Below are 18,360 nucleotides of genomic sequence, written 5' to 3' on the forward strand. Positions count from 1 at the left end.
GGGTTTCACTGTTTGGTTTGTAATGCGCCCTGGTAGCATAATGGTTACCGGTTGGACTGCTAACTGCAGAGTCAACAGTTCAAAACCACCAGCTGCTCAGTTCCTTGGGAGAAAGATGAGGCTTTCTGTTCTGGAGAATGACAGTCTCAGAAACCCACAGGGGCCAGTTTGACACTGTCCTGTAGGGTTGCTATGAGTCGGCATTGAATCGATGGCAATGAGGTTGGGTTTTGGTTTTCTTTATTTGGTGTGAAGTGGTTGGGACTCTCGTACCTACGGCTTCCATTTCCGGGCTGATTGCCCTCTGTGAGAACGTCCGGGAATGGTGGGCAGTGCATGGTGGTGTCGTGGGAGGAGCATGCAGTGTATCCAGAAAGCCCGGGTTCCCCGCTGACTTATGTTCATTTACCACTTTAACTTCAATGCACCATGGTAGGGTGATTTAAGGGTGGGGTTTCTAGAAGGAGATAAGCCCGCTTCTCTGAAGGCTCTCCAACATAAATCACCAGCAAGAGCTCTGAGCTCCATATCTGCAAAACCAGTCTCTAAGCTGTAGCTCCAACGGAGTGTCCTAGAACTATCGCCCATGTCTTGCCCAACCCTGACTCTGGCTCTTCCCTAATTGTCAGCATGCATTCCCTCTCCTGGTGGAGCGAACCACCAGCTAGATGTCTAGTGGTCATCTTGGACATTCTGAGCCCCTGTGCCTCCTGCGCCTAATTCGCCCACCAGTAATGGGACATCAGGACTGTTAGAGGCAAGAAGAACCAGGCCTGCTAAAAGCACAGGGGACGGTAAGCACTTACTGATGATAATCCCGAGTACAGCCTGTAGGATGGGATGTACCTCGATGTTTAGAAAACAGCCCCCCCACCCAATCCACATAGCTAGACCAATAAACATCATGGTCAATGGAGAAAAGATGGAAGTTGTCAATGATTTCATTTAACTCTCAGATCCATGAGCAAGGCCCACGGAAGCACCAGTCAAGAAATCAAGCAACGTATTGCACTGGGCAGATCTGTTACAGAAGATCTCTAAAGCCTAATGAGCAAAGATGTGACATGGGGGCTAAGGTGCTCCAGACCAAGCCATAATATTTTCAGTCACCTCACATGCATTCAAAAGCTGGACAATGAATAAGGAAGACCAGAGGGGGGAAAGGATGCATTGGAATTACGGGGTTGGTGAAGAACAGAATGGACCGCATGAAAGAAGCCCCCGTGGCGTAGTGGTTGTTAATTGGGCTGCTAACTGCAAGACCAGCGGTTTGAAAACACCAGCCGCTCCTTGGGAGAAAAATGAGGCTTTCCTGCTCCCTTTGTCAAGAGTTAGTCCTGAAAACTCACAGGGGCAGCTCTGCCCTGTGCTATTGGGGCGCCATGAGTCAGCATCGACTCACTGGCAGTGAGTTTGGTTTTGTTTAGTTTTTGCCAGAAAGAAGGAAAGGGGGCGCAAAACCCACAAACTAACCTCTATCAAGTCAATTCTGGGTCTTTGTGATGTTATGGGGACAAGGTAGAACTGCCCTTTTGGGCTTCTGAGACTTGAAATCTTGTTAGGAGCAGACTGCCCTGTGGAGAAACCTCAGGCCTGGTGGTTAGCAGCCCAGGGTGGCCTACTCCACCACCTGGGCTTTTCTGGGCTGCCAGAAGAACAAACACATCTGTTTAGGAAGAAATCCAGCCAGATTGTCCCTGGCAGTGAGGATGTGACCAGTCTCTGGATAAGGCATCCTGCTTGGTAGAGGGCCAGTGAAAAAGGGGAGCTACCCTGTCCATCAAGAAGCTGGGTTGGCACAGTGGTTGCAACAAGGGCCTAACCTAACAACGTGTCAGGATGGCGCAGAACGACGAAGCATGTGTTTGTTTCCATGTACACAGGGTCCCTGTGAGTCAGACCTTCTCTCTCGTCAGCACCTCTGGCAACAAGAATATCTTTGGAATCCTAGCTATTTCCCTCCACCCTCATTATCAGAACCTAGTCCTCCACAGTCGACCTCTGACAGGTATCCCTCATTGCTCTTGGGAAGCCAGTGTTGCTTCAACTCATTCCCTCCCCGCCTGGCTCCTCTTCTCCTGAGAACTCTGCAGCATAGGCAAGCGCTGCCAGAAACACCTTGGATTCATTACAAATTTGACTTTGAATCCACTTGGGGTCGTTGCGAGTTCACAAACATTTTATTGTTGCCAATTTTTTTTCACAACTCCCACAAGGGGCCTCTGACCCCCAGTTTAAAATTAGACTGTTCAGGACCACTGCAGTGTCCCTCCAGCAGGTATTCCTGCCCAGGCTCTGCCACCCAACCAGCTGGTGGGTTCTGCAAGTGCCACCAGCTGAGCATGCAGCTCAGGGGGCTTCAAATAGTAGGTGCTAAGCAGAGGGTCGTTTTAAATGCCCTCCAGTGGCTTCTCGCGGCTTAAAAAAAAGTTTCCTCTTTTTTTAACAGTTTTATAGACAACATAATTCACATACCATACAATTCCATGGTTTGAATATATATATATATATATATATATATATTAATATGCCTTCAATTAGCTGGCAGTCGAGGGGCAGCTAGAGCCTAACTCACCCTCAAGCCTGAATGCTTAAGGGAGGTGGGGGAGCGGTGGTATTTATACTTTGGGGAAAACAAGGCAAAAGGTCAGGTGGCATCATGCTATGTGGAAGATGAGAATTTCTAAAAATATAACGGTTTACCAGCAACATCAACACTCAAAAATAAATGCAATAGGTCAGCAGTTAACAGAACGCACAAAGGAATTACAATAGTAACAAAGTGGCCACACCTGAGCATATTGTTTAAAAGAGTTGTGCAGTCTTCGCCACAATCAATTTTAGCCCCTTGCTTTTAAGATAAAGACCAGTGCTTGCTCCAGCGGCACACAGACTGCAATTGGAATGATACACAGAAGATTGGCCCGGCCCCTGTGCAAGGATGACATGCAAATTTGTGAAGCTTTCCATATTAAAAATAAAGAAATAGAGACCAAAACCTTAACATATCCTGAAGCTGCAACTTGCTTATCTGGCCACCTTCCTACCTTTCTTAAGTTGTGCAGTTAAGCACTTAACTGCTGACCTAAAGGTTGGTGCTCTGAACCCGCCCAGAGGCACCTGGGAAGACACTGAAAACCCGGAGAAATGTTTCCATTCTGCACCCGTGAGTCACCAGGAGTCCCAGTCTATCCAAGGCTACCTGGTAACAAAATACTTAACATTCTTTGTCATATAATAAGGGGTCATTTATTAATTAATGCCACAGTTCTTAACTAGTATGAATCATAATGAAAGTGTGTCCCCTGGTATTTTGAGGACCGAGTGCAATAATGTGTGTGTGAAAGGCACACTACAAGCAGTAATCAATCTAATTATCAGCCTGAAGAGTACAAGGTGACAGTTTAAAGTGGGAAAAGCTCTTGCCAAATACAGCGTGCATTCAGTGGATACGAATTCTCCAGGTCAACTTATCCTAAGTTCCTTCTTTTAAAAAGCCTTTAAAGTCACATCGGTACACAAACTCTGGTGGCGTATTGGGCCGCTAACTGCAAGGTCAGCAGTTTGAAACCACCAATTGCTCCTGAAGAGAAAGAAGAGGCTTTCTACTCCCGTGAAGATTTACAGCCTCAGAAACCCACAACAGTTCTCTGTCCTATAGGGTCACTACGAGTCAGAATCACTTCAATGGCAGTGAGTTTGGTGGTTGGTGGTTTTGTGTTGTTTTTTAACCCCTAAATCATTACTACCTATGTGGGAACGAACTGCAGAGAGGCAGGGCTGAAGTAGAAGTGGAACTCGGCACTCTTGTTCCTCCCCAAGCACAAAGTCCATTTAACGAAAGGCACGGAATGCTAGAGCAGATGGCTGGAGAAGTGGCCCGTCCCTCCCAGGTGTGCAGCTCCCCCTGCTGGCTATGGGAGTAGAGCACAGTCGGCCCAAGCCTTGGCTTTAGCTTCTAAAGCCTGTTGTAGAGTGAGGGAGCCGGTGGCCCCAGGGTGGCAGAAGCAGAGAATGTGCTCAGCTGAGGCTCCTTGAAGAAAAGCCTGCCAATCAGCTTCTGAAAACCCCACATTGAGCGCTCTCCAGAGCCCGCTCTCTGCCACCTAGGGGCCGGCATGAATTGGGAGTGACTTCGTGGCCACTGGCGAGCAGCCAGATTTGGCCTGTCCCCTGACTTTGAGGTGCTTGGTGGGGCTGCAGTGCAAGATTGCTGTTTGAAACCCACCACCCCCTCTGACCACGCGTAAGATAGTACCTCTTCTGTGAGGATTGCTCGGTCACTGTGTCTTAGAATTAACACAGTGTCAGTGGCTCTTGGCAGACCCTCTGGTGAGGCTGGATTGACACCCAAAGGTGCTTGGAATCCCCAGTTGAACACTTGACCATTCCTGTATCAAGAAAACCATTAGAGATGACTGAATGTCAAAGTAAACTCTTAGGTTGTTTTTGTTTGCTTGTTTATATCCATGTGCTGGATGTGATGCTGACCTTCCTTTCCCTGGCAGAACTGTTCTTCCGTCTGACACTGGGCCCTTTCTATCTGTTTATGTGTGAAAGCCCCCCCCCCATTTCCTAAGGAGGGTGTGCATTTGTAGGTCGTTTTTTATTTTCAAAATAAAGAGGGAGCCCCAGTCGAGAGCTTGGTTGGGTCTATGAAATGGAAATAAGGAGCCTTGGTGGCATAGTTGTTACACATCGTGCCGGGTCCCACAAGGTTAGCAGTTCAAAGCCACCAGCCTCTCCATGGGAGCAAAGAGAAGCATTCAATTCCCATGAAGAGTTACAGCCTCAGAACACTAAAGAACAGTGCTACCCTGTCCTATAGGGTTGCCTGAGTGGAATGGATTCAACAGCAGGGGTCGGTGGTGGGCAATGAAATAGAAACATCTGAAAAGAATGCTATAAATCTGTATGGAAGCAGACTCACATCTTTCTCCTTCAGAGCAGCAGATGGGTTTGAACCACCAAGCTTTAGTTAGCTGTCTAGTGCTTAGCCCACTGTGTTACCAGCACTCCTAAAATTATTGTTAAAAACAAAAAACATACTGCCATTGAGTCCATTTTGATTCATAGACTTCCTGAGAAAGTCTCATCTTTCTCCCTCTGAGTGGCTGGCAGTTTCGAACTGCTGACCCTTGTGGTTAGTAGCCCAACAAGTAACCACTACACCACCAGGGCACCTTAAAAAAATAATAATGATAAGACCCCGGTAATAAGGAACACTTAGTACTTTTATCAATAGTCTCATAATGAATAAAGCAAAATGCTTTTGTTTACTTACATAAAGAGGAAGCCATACATTTTGCTATTATCCAGATGGGATACTATCCTTTAATGTAAAAGCCAAGCATCTTAAATCCTCCTATAAAATATAGGTAAATTTGATGGCATTGAAATATAAAATTTTAACACAGCAAAGATCTATAAATAGAAAATGGGGAAAATATTAGCAATATGTGGCAAAGGTCTCGTGTTCCTCATATGCAGAGTTTTGTTTGTTTGCTTTTGTGCAGAGATTTTATAGACAAAGACAAACAGCCCAGTAGAAACATAGACAAAATTCCTTAACAAAGAGAAGAGGAAATAGAATTTTTTGATAAACAAAAAATTTGTTTCATGTCACTCACCATTAAATCCACAGAGAGTTAGAAGTGGTGTTGACAAGACTCTTTAGCAAGAATTGGGAGTGTCCTAGAATGAAAACAAACACCCTCTCCAAGTAAAATCAAAGAGCTTTATTGGAACACAAGAGGCTATCCAGACTGGGAAAGTGTCCAGAATTCTCAAAGTAAACATAAGACAATTGAGATAGCAACAAAGCAGCAAATATTCTTATACAGCCAAAGCAAGAACGGAAACGACACAATTACAGTTTGCTGAAAAGTACTGACCTAGTTGAAGGCATGCTATCAGAAAGTGGGTTCTCAGTGAATGAGGATTGGTGGATAGCGTATATGTGGAATTGATTGGTTAAGGGCACGTAATCGCAAATATATATATGTTTTTCGGAGAAGTACAGAGCATGCTTTTCAGAGAATGTGTTATTAAAGCTGCTTTCCTCGAGCATGTCTTTTCCTAGAGGTCAGTTGTAAAGATTTCTTGGTAATGCTGTGTGTCAAGATCCTTTGGGCATATGCTTATCACATCCTGCGCCTGTTTGACCATGGATGAAATACCTCCTTGGGGACAGACTGTAACATCCTGGATCTTTCCAACCACAGCTACTTAATATTTCCTTTATATGGCTAGGTCAGTGCAAAGGTTAAACACTGTGGGGTGGAATGGGACAGAGAGCCTGCTACTAAAATTTAACATGAATTCTAGATTTATGTCAACTTAAAATGGAGTATGGCTCTGCTTTCAAGCTGTTATATTTACACATGCTGAGTGCTTCAGGTTTTAGACTTTCAAAAATTCCCTCCTTTTGATCAAGGATTTCCATGAAATTCTTTGATCACGCGTAAGATAGTGTACCTTCTTCTTGGAGTTCTTCATTTTCATTACTTTTTAAATGACTTTTTGCTTAGGGACACATTTTTGAAATCCTGGATGCCTTCCTTTTGAATGGCTGGACCCCATCCACTGTTTCATCCTGCCTAGATTTAGCCTTCAGTGTTAAGTGATCGATTGATCGCTTGATTAGTATGGAGTAGGACCGTATTAGAGGAGCGTATTGATTGTTTTGTCAATGAAAGCCCTGATCATGAGAGCTCAAGTCCATCAAGAGAATAGCTTTCATCAATGTACATACATAAGTCACTTCATTGGTAACAGATTAATTCTCTGAATCAAAGCATCGGCATTAACTTGCCAATTAGGACATTTTAATAATATAATTTAAAACTATTTTTAATTGTTCCAATTATAATGACAATAATCATAGGTATCATGTCCTCTTAATAAAATTGATCTAATTCAAGAACCTGTGGGTTTAGGTAACCAACAGAAAATAGCAAGGGAAACGGGGAATAGGCAACCTTCTGATGAATTTCTGTAATATCCTGTTCCTCCTCGCCAGAGGGGTTACTTACCTGAAATGGGAGGTGTTGTCAGTGGCATCTATTGCTCCTGCTGCGGTAACAGAAAAATTAAGGAAAGACTGTTCTCTAAAACCGCGTTAGCACAGAAGTTAAAGGTTCCTCCTGAGCTGGCAAAGAATCAGCAACATCGCGAGCTATCTGTCCTGTAGTGTCAGCTATCTTCCAGACAGCATATCCTCACTCAGTGACCCCCCCTAGCAAGGGCGGAATGCCCTTCAACAGTATTTCAAGCCAGAGTTCTCTTTCAGAAGATCTCTTCACCAGTCCTGGTCCTCTCTGGACTCTGTTCCCTTTCTGCTCTAAAAGGTTGAACTCATCCGTCCATAGTTTCATTATCAAAGCAAACATTTGAGGTCACACCTAAGTTCCCTAATATACATCAGCCTCTCACATTCTAGGCATTGAGACAGGACAAAGCCCGGACACGACACTCTCCATTTGGGTTTGTATTGGCAATGGTGGGGCATCTTGAGCTTTCACGTAAAGAATGTCTCTGGAGAGGGCACATGTTATACCAGTTCCATTATGTTTATAAGGGGGAAGAATGGTTTGATTTATTTCTCTAAGCCAATTTTCTGTCACGGAGTTATGACAGACAGGCTGCCTTCCTAATCTTAGTTCTGCATATAAATACCAGAAAACTTCTTGCCCTCCAGGCATACTACGAAGTTCCATGTAAAAACTGCTCTCTAAAATCTGGGGAGGGGCATTTTAAGAAACTAAGCTTTCATTCTGAATGGTTCCAGGCCACGTCAGAAAAGTGGTAACTCTAATCAGGGCTAGGTTGAAACAGGGGTCCTGGGACTGAACTAATAACCTTGATGTTAAAGCTTCACACACGGCTGGCTTCAGTGATATTGAAGTTGGTAGTAGTGGGGTGGGAGACGTAACAAAAATTCAGGCTGAGAGAAAGTAATGACCCTGAATGTGTGGTGCCAGGTTGTGGAATTGATGGCCAATCCAACAGTCAGACAGGTTGTCTGGGCCACTGCTTGAGTGTTTATAACAAAGGTATTCTCATGCCCACCAGTCATTTAATAGGGGCTATGACTAGCAATAGGGTTACAGCTAAGAAAGGTTCATGAGGAAGGAAAATGGTCCTAAAACGGTAAGCTGGAGCCTTCAGGAGGTAAATGATTATCCCGATGAAATAAAGTCCTGTGACTGGCATGTAAGAGGTGGCAGCAGTGCTACAGACAAATAGAGGTAGCCAGCACCCAGAGTCCATGCGCAGAGAGCTACAGCAAAGCCTCCAAGGCCCAGTAGGTAAAACGCCAACTTCAAAAGCAACTACTAGTTAGCAAAAGGCAACCGCCCCTTTTGACCCCGGAAGTCTATAAACTTGAGACCTGTGTTGTTAGGTGCCTTCCAGTGGGTTCTGCCTCCTTGAGACCCCGCGCCTCTCAGGACGAAGCGCCTCCTGGCCCTGTGCCCCCTCACAGTCGTCATGTCTGAGCCTATCAGGGCAACCACCGGGCCAGTCCCTCTTGTCAAGAGACGTCTTTTTCGCTGCCGCTCCGCTCTGCCAACCAGGACTGTCCGCTCCTGGAAACATGTTCCAGGTACATGAGACAAAGCATCTACATCATTTCTTTTAGGAGCTTTCTGGCTGCACTTCTTCCAAAGCAGATATATTTGGTTTTTGGGTAGTCCATATTAGTATTCACCAGCACCATAATTCAAATGTAGCGATTCTTCTTCAGGCTTGCTTACTCGATGTATGTGAGGGGATAGAAATCACCCTGGCTTGGGTCAGGCACCCCAAAGTAACATCCTGGCTTTTTAAAGTTTAGAACATGCAATAAAATTAAAATAGCAACTGTGATGAAAGCAATAGGCCTTTGGAAACTGATTATACAGTTCTACTTGACGTGATTGAAATACAGAACAATGCGTATTAAATCCCAACTAGTTACATTTTAAAAAGCAATAGGCAAAATCCAGATCTTTTATCTTCGTTCCTAGCTTGTTCTAAAGTCTTAGGCCAGGTTCGCTGCTCCTCATGGTCGGTGGTTGCTGGCCATCATGGTGGAGTGTCAGCCTGCCTTTGGCTTGCTACGATCCACTGAGGAGCTGAAGCCTCCGTTCTTTGGGAAAAGAAAGCCCAAGTTTTAACTCCCCGAAATTTAGCAGCATGTGGACTAGTTTAAAGAACTAAGTAAGATTCCTTTCAATGGATGCTGGGAGAAATCTCTTCTTCAGTACCTCTTTCAATAAACAGTCTCTTGAGTGTATCTTTGAAACAGGCAGCTCAACAGATCTGTTTTTTCAAAGGCCAAAAGTTATGATTGTTAGCAAATCAAAGCCTGGTAATATTTCAGTTACTGGTTGATACCAAATTAGAATCCAAGGTTGCAACTCAGAAGAGAGAGCGTAGGTTTGTCCAGTGACAGTTCATGAAGAGTTAGCATGTGTGGTCCAAAAAGAGGGGCCCTCAAATTCATCAGGAGAGGAAGTCACTTGGGTCTCGGTAAGTATGATGTAGCAGAAAGTTTGGCTTGTTGATTCTTTAATGTTATCCCCTTGGGCCTTTCCACAAGGCTGATAAAGATGGTGGAATCTCTGAAAAATAGGAAGATCTTACTTACACCTGTCCTGTTTTATTTGACCTTGAAATGAGTGCCTCCATCACAAGAGGCTTTAGAATCCCCTCCCCCAAGTGGGAACAATATTTCCAGGTTTCTTGGCCACAAAAGTGGTGGTGGTAACCTTAAAGCTGGGAAAAGCTATCCAGAGAGGAGATCTACAGATCATTACTAAAACGTAGCCATTGAAATGAGGGAGCTACCCAAATCAATCTGCCTTCAAGCACAGGTAGGCCTGCTGGGCAAAGGAAATGTCCCAGGCAAAGCTTGACAAAGACAACTTGGTTTATATCAGGAGGAGATTGAATAGAAAGAATGACTTAATCGGCTGCATTTCAAAAATGCCCCCACAGTAATCAATCAATTGACATAGGGTAGTCCACAAAAACTATCTTCTACATTTTACTTTGATGAGTGGCAGCTGGGGTCTTAAAAGCTTGTGAGCAACTATCTAAAGTGCACCTATTGGTCTCTTCCGTCCAGAGCAAAGAAAATTGAAGACTCATGGAAACAATTAGTCTAGTGGACTAATGGACCACACAAACTTCAGCCTCTACAATCCTGAGACCAGAAGAACTAGATGGTGCCCGCCCCACTGCGGATTGCTGTGAACAAGATCATGTCTGAATTCCTGGGACAGAGTGAGAGAAAAACGTAGAACAAAAGTCAAAATCATCAAGTAGACCAGCCAGATTGGTCAGGTGCAGGACGGTGGAGCCCTGGAGACTATGGCCCTTAGTCACCTTTCCCACGCACCTGGAACGCAACTCAGCACCGGGACTCCGTTTTCAGCCCAAGAACAGACACGTCTAAAGGGGAACAATAACACGAAGGAGGTATGCACTCCTAAAAGTAATGCCATTTGAGAGCAAACAGAACAGCATTTGCTCAAGGGCAACGTTTAGAAGGCAGACAGGGTCAGGAAAGGAGGAGGAAAGGGCACGGGAAACACAGGGAGGAAATGGGATAGGGGATGTTACATTGTGCAGCTCGTAATCGGTGTCGTGAATCAAAACATGCACAAATTGCTAAATGGAAAACTAATTTGCTCTGTAAACCCTACCCAATCCACAATAAACAGGACGTCGCCAATTTTATTTTCCTTATATTAAGATCTAAGTTCTCCAAAAGCCCTAAAGTCCTGAGACCCTTCTTACCTTTTTGTAGAGGGCATGGGGGTAAGCTACAGTAGTCCTTTTTCTCTAGGGCTGAAAGTTATCCCTATTACTGAGAGTATGTGTCCCGGAGTTTTTATAGCAGGTTGTAACTTTTCTCTGGACGCTGAATGAGACAAGCTTCTGGGGAGTTTGAACGTACTGTCAGGTCATCAACATACTGTAGGAAGTGGGCTCTTGACTAAATTGTACGGGTTGCAAATCACTCAACATTTGAGAATATTTATGAGGTTCTGTGACCCTGTGAGGCATGGCATTCCATGTGTATTTATCTTCCCACATGAAAGAAAGTGGGTATTGACTATTTGGCTGCACCAAACCAAAATCACACCAAACACATTGCCATCAAGTCAATGCTGACTCATAGTGACCTCTAGGTCAGGGTACAACTGCCCCTGTGAGTTCCCAAGATCATAAAATTTTACAGGAGTAAAGCTCTCCAGAGGAGCAGTTGGTGGTTTCAAACTGCTGACCTTTAGGATTGCAGCCCAATGTATAACCACTATGCCACAAGAGTTCCTTTAGGGTGCACAGGGATACTAAAAAGACACTGTCAAGATTTGTTGCCAGGGAAATTAGTAGCGTCTGGTATTATATTTGACAAAAGGTACTTGGAATTTGGTACAAATCTCTATCCCCAGTTCCCAAGTTTCCTTAGAAGAAAAACAATATCCTTATAAAGAATCATGTAGGGTATCATGAAGAAGCTCTGGTGGTGTAGTGGTTACATGTTGGGTTGTGATGCAAAAGGTCAGCAGTTCAAAACCACCAGGGGTTCCGCGGGAGAAAGACTAGGCGCTCTACTCTCATAAACAATTAGTCTTGGAAACCCACAGGGTCGTTAGGGTCCTTTAGAGCCACTGTGAGTCATCATTGACTGGATGGCCGTGAATGTAGGATTTTATCAGACCCTGGTCAAAACGTCTTGAATAGTGGGTGCTAATCCTTTCCCTTGCTTCCTTCCTCAAGGGGTAACTGGGATATGCATGATAGCATAACTATCAACAGAGTTTCAGGAACTAAAGATACCTTAGCAACAAAAGAAGGAAGAAGAGAGGAGGTTTCTTTTTCATTGAGCAGGTTTGTCGTGTGGGAGAAACAAGCATCCTCCTGTGACTCTCCGCCTCCCTCTTCTGTGTGTCTCTCAGAGTACCCTAAACGGGTGCTCATGTTCACTCAGTTAGGGATGGCCATGCCATCTAGATTGCAGGCCCCTTCCTATTCAATGTATTAGGAAAAAGTAGACATGCAATGAGACTAAAAGAAACAGGGAGAGGCTGTGAATGGATTCAACTTTGTTTTTGATTTGTTGCGCCTACAAGTTTAGAGAGTTTTGTACTCTGAGACAAAGGTGTTTGTATAAACATGGGATGAAGAGCTGACAGTGTGGTATGTGAAGCAATTCGGAATTTGCCAGGGCCTCCATTCACCTGAGAGGTCATTTCTCCTGGGAATTTAATGCAACTCCTGGAAACGCCCAGGATGTTCCTCCCTTTGAGGCCTACCATTCAGCTTCAGATGTAGGCGCTGATAGTTAAGAGTTTTATTGTTTTATTTTTTCATCATTTCATGGGGAACACGTACAGATATAACATTCCAGTCACTTTAAGCAGTATTGTACACTTGCTACCACAATCAGTTTCAAAATACTTTCTTTCTTATTGAACTCCTTGATGTAAGCTCCCCTTTGTCCCCTCCCTCCCTCACACTACGCGCCTGCCCCCCAGGAATATTGATTGATTGATTGTCAAGTGTTATACCATCCAGTTATATCCATTCACATGCAATTCTGTTGTTCCCTCCCCTCGAGTGGGGTTATACGGCCATCAGTGCTCTCAGCTCCCCCTGCCCCTCCCATTTCCCCAGGGACCATTACATCTGTGACTATTTTTGAAGGGTCATCTATCTTGGCTTTCATATATCGAACGATCTTAATTATACAAATGAATATAAGCAAACCTAACATGACAAATGAGGTAAAACAAGTAAAATTTATAATAGTATGGGGAAGAAGTATTGAAGAACTAGAGGATAGTTATGTGTTTCATCGTGCTATGCTGCACCCTGGATTTATCATCCCTTCCATTTCTGAGAGAAACTGTCCAATCATCTTACAGGTGGGTTGTGGGTCTCCACTACATCCACGCCCCTTCACATTGATTTGGTTGCTTGTTTTTGAACTTCTGGTACCTCTTCCCATTGACACCTCATGATCACACTTGCTGGTGTGCTTCTTCCATGTGGGCTTTGTTGTTTCCCTGCTACATGGCTGCTTGTTTAACTACAAGCGTTTAAGACTCACACACTGTATCTTTAATAGCCGGACAGCATCAGGCATCTTCATCACATTTGCTTATGCACCCATTTTGTCTTCAGCGATCCTGCAGGGAGGTATCAAACAATGCCACATTACTAGAACAGAGCGTTCTTGTACTGAGGTAAGATTTACGTGCAGGTCCAAAGTCCATGTGCTTCCTTGTTGCATTTGTGTATACACACACACGAACATAAACAAATACACCTACATTTTTAGATGTATGTATCTACATATACATCTATATATATTTTCCTTTCTTCTTGTTCTTTTTTCTTTCCTCCTGCCCCACCATCATGATTACCCATCGTTCACGCTCAGTAATTCCTTTCAGATATAATGCGATTGATCAGACATGCCCAGAAAAGCCACACCCTCCCTGCCATCGATTTTAGAACCCTTACTATTCTCCTATACCCGTCATTAGTGGCTCCCCTGTCTCCTCCCCTCCCTGCCCCCAGGAACAGTCAGTCCCATTTCTGTCTCCGTAGGATTGTCTATCCTGCCTATCTTGTATAGATAAACACCCCAAAAAAGAAAAGGATATGCAAATAGTCACAAGTCTAACAGGGATCCTGACACAGAGCAGATGAATATCGCTGATAAATAGAGAGGAGGGCGTGTTATCATCCGTCAGTCCAGTCCCCTTTTCTTTCAAGGTTCCATATCCCGGGTCTCGCTTACCTAACAACATATACACCCTTTTGGTCTTCAGTATCTGTGTCCGGAGAGTTTATTTTTTAATTTAAGGAAAACCTTAAAATGCCCAGACTTTTGTAATAAAAGCGAACAACAGACAGACAGAAGTGTGGCTTTGTCGATGGGTCAGTGACCTGCAGGACAAAGCCTCGAGTTTCGTTTGCGTCCCTTGTTCTAGTGTTTGGGGAACCTTAACAGGATTAGTGAGGCCTGTTGATGGTGCCTTACCAAGGTTGGCAACCCCTGGGTAGAGATCATTTATAAACTCAGTGAAAAGCAACCCAGAGCCTGGCCTGCTAAGGATCGACCTGACTTGTAAGGTATTAGAGGCTCACAGTCATTGTAAACATTTTCCCCTTTCTCCTGCTTATAGGACCAGATCCGTTTGCCCAGTTGATCTTCTGGGCGACAGCTTGGGGTAGAGCTTTCTTTCGCCAATCTCCTAGCCATCTCATTGGCATTGTTCAGGAAGGTACCTGATAGGTTGTTGGTTTCTTTTTCTTTTGTTGTTGTTGTCGGTTTCATAGTCAAGGACATTTCAAGGTCTTACCAGTTTCTTTCACCCATAAATGAGCATCCCCTGATCTCATTAGCATAGGTGTTCATTGGCGTAAATTGGGTGGCCTGTGCTGGTATGTAGTTGTTAACACTGGAATTCCTCATAAAATGTATATGGGACCTCATCTTGATTAGGAAACCCATGTTTTTTTCAGAGTTGCAAGAAGGTATAGAGGGAGACAGTGAAGGGCCCAGTGGCAGGGCTGCAGAGGAGAAAAAAAGAGGGAGGATCATCAGCCTAAGCAGGCATGTCAGCATTTGTAGAACCAAATGTTGAGATATTTACAGCTCTCTGGCATTGCAGTTCTAGAGAGAGATGATTTTATGCTCCGGGTGTTTCAGAAACTTAAAAGTTACCAATTATAAAATGCTTCCTATTGGCCCTACATCACATGGGAACCCTCAGCCTCCAGTTTACCGTGAGCTTCCCTAGGTCAAAGCTGCTTCAGTGGCCACACGGACTTTCCAAAGACTGACCCTCCTGTGCCGGTGCTCTCCGTATGGAACAGCCCGGGGGCCACAGCTCTTAGACGTAAGCCACCGGCATTCTTGAGGAGGGTCCAGCCTCACCCTGAAATGCGGCATCCCCTATCCTAGCCAGCAACAGCCCGTGTTTCCCTGGGATACAGCAGCCCGTGTCTTCTCTTTGCTAGTGCACAACAGATGGAAAGGGAAGAGCAAACGGTTCAGCTGGACTGACCCCTCTCAGCCAGTAGCTCGCCGTCCAGGCAAGCCTGCCTCGGCTTTGCTGCCATGCCCAGCAAACAGGCTGGAAATGAAACACACACACACACACCCTAAAAAAGAAGGAATTTACAATAAATCCTAACTTTGAAGATCCATCGAGCACAATGAAGCATAAGGCAGGGTGTTGAAGCTCATAAGTTTCCAACTTGGTACTGGTACGTGCTAGCTAGCTCAGTGGTTCTCCGATGCCGTCACAGAGAAAAGTAGGTCTCTCATTTAGGATCTATGGTTAGGTCAGCCCAATTAAACAATTTTTTTTTTAATACTTGCTGTTAAAAAAAGAACATGAAAGTTTCTTTCACCATGATTGTAGACCTCATGTTAAAGCTTACCATGGGGTCAAGCCTTCGCTTTCAGGCTGCTGTATTCACATTCCTAAATGTCTCAGACTGGACACTCTCGTACAGAAGAAAGTAGTTAGAATGGGGGTGAATGCACGGTACTCAAATTTTGCATTTCTACAGCTTTCTCACAGATTTGAAACAAACGGACACACACATGCTTCCATGTAATACAGTCTGACCAACCAAATGAGCCAAGTTTAAATCGCACTTTGTAGTTGTCTCATCTTGGACACGCTACCTGACCTCTCTGAACCTTTTCCACCGTAGATGAAATGTGAGTAGCAGCACCTCAGGGCCTTAACCAAGTTAGTGTGAGCATTACATGAACCCTATACGGAAATGAGCGGTCACTAGTAAGTAGCCTGGCGATGACTGCATCTCATCGTCATCCGCAGGGGACTATGTAGGAGCACACTAGAAGCTACTGTCAGTCAGCTGAGCTCTGCCACGGCCGACTCTGTGAGTGATCGTGAGAATTAGGTCAGAATGCTTTTCTTTGTAATTCTGGCTATTCTGAAGTTTTTATATCACTTGTGCAATGAAGTGATTTTCCTGTTTCTCATCTGTGGATATGGCTCTTGGTAGAACAAATGGCATTGGGCAGCCTGGATCCTTGCCCTGTGGCATACTCAGTCTCTTAAGTGTTACTCCCTTACATTTGTGCTCTAAATTTGCCCAAACATCCCTGGGACGGAGGGAAAGTCAAGACTTAAGCTGATTCACAGAGGTAAAAACTCTGTGCCTGACCCTAGATCCCTAGATTACCAGTAGGGTGTTTGCCTGTGTTTTGTTGGCTGTACAAAGGCATCTGACTGTGTGGGTCACCGCAAATCATAGGTGACATTGCAAAGAAGGAGAATTCCAGAACACTCGATTGTGCTCATGGAGAGCCTGTGCGTAGACAGAGACGCTGTCCTTTGACCAGAACAAGGGATACCGTGCGGCTTAAAATCAGGAAAGATAATAAATAAAATCCAGACAGATGTGCAGTGGGATTGTACGCACTGTGAGTACATCTCAGGATTGGAGGCAGGCTCTTTGAACAGCTTCCGGTCTGTAGGTGACATGGCCTTGCTCGCTGAAAGGGAAGAGGGCTTGAATCAAGCACTACGGCCTTCCGCTGGGATCACACCTCAACTTAAATAAAGAAAACCAGAAATCCTCAATTTTACACAAATAGGCAACATCGTGATAAGCAGAGAAAAGCTTGAAATTAATTAAGGATTTCGTTTTACTGGAATCCCTGGGCAAATATGCTGCAAAATAGATATTTAAAGTGTGAAAAAGCAAAGATTACTTCCAGGTCTAAGGTGTACCTAACCAAGTCAGAGTGTTTTCAATTGTCTTACGTGCATACGAAATCTGGACAAAGCAGAAGAAAAACAATAGAAATTGATAGCTTTGAATTATGCTTTAAGTCATGAATATTGGATATACCATGAACTTTCAGAAGAACTAACATCTGTTAGTTTTTTATCTGGAACACAAATGGCCAGAATGTTCCTTAGGAGCAAGGATGGAGGCACTATGTCTCCCACCCTTTGGGTATGTCATCTGGCAAGGACATTGCCTAGGAGAGAAAGATGTCATGCTCGGTGAAGTGAAGGTCAGCAGAACAGGGGAAGCTCCTCGGTTGACAGCGGCTGCACCAATGGGCCCAAACATAACTGTGAGGGCGGCACAGTCTGGGCAGTAGTATCACATTCTGTTGAACATAGGATAGCACAGTAAAAATTCCCTAAACTGTTCTACATTCCCTCCCCCAAAATTATAGGTTTACATTTATATCTGTGAAACATTTTTAGTTACTTTTTATATGAGGAGGTACCCAAAAAAACAAAACAGAAAGAAGCTCTTCTGGGCAGAGCTTTTATAATGCATATTTTCCCCCACTAGGCGAGCTTGGAGCAACTTTCCCTGAGTTAGTGCACCCAGTGGCATCACCTGAGAAGGTTCTCTCTGGTCACTGAATGTTTTTCGTAATAGTTTTACTTGAACCTCATTTTTTTGTGATGGCCGATTTAGGAGATGTGAAATTTTGTTTCCTGCTCAGGGAGAAATGCTGCAGAAACTGTTGTGATGTTGAACACAGCTTACAAGGACAGCGCTATGGGAAAAACTCAAGTGTATGAGTGGTTTTCTCATTTTAAAAAAGGTGAAATATCTATTGATGACAAACCTGGTTCTGGACGTCCGTCACCTTCCTGAATGGATGAAAATGCCAACTTGTAGTGCATTTGGAGTTTGTTCCACCAGGACAGACTGTTAATCAAGCTTTCTATTTAGAGGTTCTGTAAAGATTGTGTAACAGTGTGCAACAACAAAGGCCTGATTTGTGGCTGAAAGGGGACTGGTTTTGCCACCATGACAATGCACCTGCTCACACAGCCATCACAGTGCACCAGTTTTGAGCTAAAAACAGCATGCCTCTCTTGGTCCATACACCTTACTCGCCTGACTTCACTCCATGTGACTTTTTGTTTCTGCGATGGCAGAGGGACATGAAAGCAGAGTGATTTGAAGATGTAGAAAAGGTGAAGAAAAAAACGAGGGAGGTTTGAAAGATATTTCCAAGAATGGAATTGCAGATTTGACAGATGCAGTAAGTGTAATGGAGAGTACTTTGAAGGTGATATATTTCTGTAAAAAAAACCTAAATACATAGCTTTGAAAAAAATTCTGGTTTTGGCTTGTGGTGGAGAAGGGGTCGGGGGGAGGGGGGGACTTACCCATTGTATAAGGTGTATGGCTTAGGTCAAGGTTGTTGGTTTGGGTCTTTGTCTTTGGATTCAGTTGATCCATTGGTCATTTATTCTTCCTTTACTGCATTGCTTTTGAGACGTTGTCAAAAATCGATTGAACATATTTATGTGGGTCTACTTTCCGAGTCTATAC

At 44.3% G+C, this 18,360-nt stretch overlaps 1 protein-coding gene and 1 non-coding gene across 6 annotated transcripts in view; both read left to right on the forward strand.

Moving 5' to 3' along the window:
• ZBTB2 (zinc finger and BTB domain containing 2) overlaps window positions 1–18,360 on the forward strand; it is a 39,320-nt gene that overhangs the window by 9,968 nt on the left and 10,992 nt on the right. For 2 of the 5 annotated variants that reach the window (XM_075554368.1, XM_075554369.1), the window contains exon 2: window positions 10,112–10,464. The exons of 2 other annotated variants lie outside the window; for them this stretch is intronic. The gene's annotated coding sequence lies outside the window, so the exon portion shown is untranslated. Of the gene's footprint in view, window positions 1–8,409; window positions 8,606–10,111; window positions 10,465–18,360 lie in introns of those variants that run through there. One more of the 5 variants, XM_075554370.1, reaches the window with a different exon arrangement.
• On the forward strand, window positions 2,870–2,976 carry LOC142453946 (U6 spliceosomal RNA). Its single transcript, XR_012785497.1, has one exon. It is a non-coding gene; the product is annotated as a U6 spliceosomal RNA (small nuclear RNA).

Source organism: Tenrec ecaudatus, chromosome 7, assembly GCF_050624435.1.
Source record: "Tenrec ecaudatus isolate mTenEca1 chromosome 7, mTenEca1.hap1, whole genome shotgun sequence".
Lineage (NCBI taxonomy): Eukaryota > Metazoa > Chordata > Mammalia > Afrosoricida > Tenrecidae > Tenrec > Tenrec ecaudatus.